The sequence below is a fragment of the Suricata suricatta genome, chromosome 7, assembly GCF_006229205.1.
Source record: "Suricata suricatta isolate VVHF042 chromosome 7, meerkat_22Aug2017_6uvM2_HiC, whole genome shotgun sequence".
NCBI classification, from domain to species: domain Eukaryota; kingdom Metazoa; phylum Chordata; class Mammalia; order Carnivora; family Herpestidae; genus Suricata; species Suricata suricatta.
In genome coordinates this window covers 2,183,070-2,186,010 of record NC_043706.1, presented here as the reverse complement: position 1 = coordinate 2,186,010, position 2,941 = coordinate 2,183,070, and positions in this window count along the sequence as shown.

Genomic DNA, 2,941 nt, shown 5'->3' with positions numbered 1-2,941 from the left:
AGAATGAAATCTGGCCATTTGTAGCAAAGTGGATGGACCTCAAGAGTGTCATGCTAAGCAAAATAAGTCAGGCCGAGAAGGATAGATATCATATGTTTGCACTCATAGGTCTAACAAGAGGAACCTAACAGAGGACCATAGGGAGGGGAAGGATAAAGAAAGCTGGGGAGAGTGAGGGACACAAATCATGAAAGACTACTGAATACTGAAAACGAACCATGAACTGAAGGGGGAGGGGGAGGGAGGGAAGGGGGTGATGGTCATGATGGGGGGCACTTGTGGGGAGATGCACTGGGTGTTATATGGAAACCAATTTGAAAATAATCTATTAATTTTTTTAAAAATTTTTCACTTATTCATCTTTATCATAAAAATTCTTTCTTTTTGAAAATTCATTTATTAAATTCAAGTTAGCTAACAGTGTAGTGTTGGTTTCAGGAGCAGAACTCAGTGCTTCATTATCTATATGTAATACCAAGTGCTCACCCCAACAAAGTGCCCTCCTTACTACCCATCGCCCATCTAACCCATCCACCCAACCACCTCCCCTCCTGTAACCCTCAGTTTGTTCTTTGTATTTAAGGACCCCTTATAGTTTGCCTCCCTCTCTGTTTTTATCTTATTTTTCCTTCCCTTCACCTATATCCATCTATTGTATTTCTTACATAGAAGTGTAATTACACAACATCTGTCTTTCTCTGATGGACTTATGTCACTTAGCATAATACACTTTACTTCTATCCACATTATTGCAAACGTCAAGAGTTCATTCTTTTTGATTGCCGAGTAATATTACATTGTATATATATTCCACATCTTCTGTATTCATTCATCAGTCGATGGACATTTGGGCTCCTTCCATAATTTGACTATTGTAGATAATGTGGCTATAAACAGTGGGGAGCATGTGCCTCGTTGAATCAGCAATTTTGTGTCTTTAGATCAATACCTAGTACTGCAATGCTGGGTCACCGGGCAGTTCTATTTTTAATTTTTGCAGAATCTCTATAGTGTTTTCCAGAGTAACTCCACCAGTTTGCATTCCTTTTTTTAAAATAATAGTTTATTGTCAAATTGGTTTCCATATAACATCCAGTGCTCTTCCCCACAAGTGCCCTTCTCCATTACCACCACCTCCCTTCCCCCACCGACTCCCTCTTCAACCCTCAGTTCATTTTTAGTATTCAATAGTCTCTCAGGTTTTGCATCCCTCTTTCTCCCCAACTCTCCTTCCCCCTTCCCCTCCCCATGGTCCTCCATTAGGTTTCTCCTATTCTCCTGTTAGACCTATGAGTGAAAACATATGGTATTTATCCTTCCCTGTCTGACTTATTTCACTTAGCATGACACCCTCGAGTTCCATCCACGTTGCCACAAATGGCCAGATTTCATTCTTCCCCATTGCCATGTAGTATTCCATTGTGTATATATACCACATCTTCTTGATCCGTTCATCAGCTGATGGACATTTATTATTTTTATACTGTATTTTTTTCCTGATTTCTTATTGTCATAGGTATTATACTAGGTAGTACATGGTTATATAAAAATATTTTCAGTTTAAAGAATAATTAAATAGTGAACACTCATGCTATCGCCTCCCTCGGTAACTAGAACCTTAGACAGAACCTCGGCTGGTCTGTACCCAACTGCATACCTTTCTCTTCCCCTTGATGGTGACTTGTTTTAAGCAGCCCCTTGATATCACTGTCAGACTTGACCATAATTCTTGACTGTAAGTATAGGCTTATCACACATATGTGAGTTCATCAACAGTAGTCTGTTTTAATTGGTTTTGGACTTTATGTAGAGGGACGGATTACCTTGTAACTTCCATCACTTGCTCAGTACTTTTGTGTGAACAGCATTGATGTCATTATTTTCAACCATCATTTTATTTATATTGTGGTAAAGTACACACTTTTGTATGAACAGGCCACAATTCACCCAGTTTACGGTTGATAGGGATTAGTCTTGTTTGCCCGTTTTGGTTAAAACAAAGTATGGTACAGTTGGGCATTCTTATACGAGTGTTTTGGGATGAGCGATCGAACATTAGTCTAGATCATATTGCATCTAGGAATGTGAGTGTGGGTCAGCATCACTAGACTGTGCCACACTATTATCAAAGGATTTGACCCTGTAAGATGGGTGGCAGAGAGTGAGGCCTGGGTGTCTGGTCCTGCCCCGGCCCGGCCGGTGGGGCGGTAGATCCTTGGGGGTCCATTCCTGAGGGAGGGAGAGAGAAACAGGGCAGGAGGGAGACACAGAGAGTGGAGGCAAGACAAGACTCTTCTTTATTGAGAAAACACAGTACCTTATAAAGGTTTTGAGGTGGGAAAACAAGGCAGCTGACCTAGGTCGGTTGCTAGGAAACAGGGTTAAGGGATTAAGGCTGGAGTAAAAGAGGAACCAAACTAAAGCGTTTTCGCACAGCGCCTGAGGGGCTGATACTACCCTGCCTGCAGGCGGTTGATGTTTGATCTTCTGGCTTCTCCTGACAGGGAGTGGTGCTTCCCTGCCTATAGGCGGCTAATCTCCGTTTTTCTGGCTCCCCACACCTGGGAAGTAAAGAATTAATAGCAGGTCCACAATTCACTCTCTCTCCTGGACACTCAGTGTGTTGTCTTTGCCAGTTCTCCCCTTAACTTGAGGATAGGCTCTACTTGCTATGGGAATAGCTTAGAAAATTTGAATGTAAGAATGTTTATAGTAGGGGGTAGTTTATCTCTTCAGGTTGAACATGATAAAGGATATTCATAGTTATGGATCTAGAGAAACAGCCACAAAGTACCCATTAGCTTCCTTCCAGTTTTGGTACTGATTATCTTAACTCTCCTGGTAAACTCAAAATCATTTAGAACTTAAATGCAAAGACAGCTGAGTTTAAATAAACCATGTAGATTATAATGAAAAGACAGGTAATTTTGTAAATTGTTTG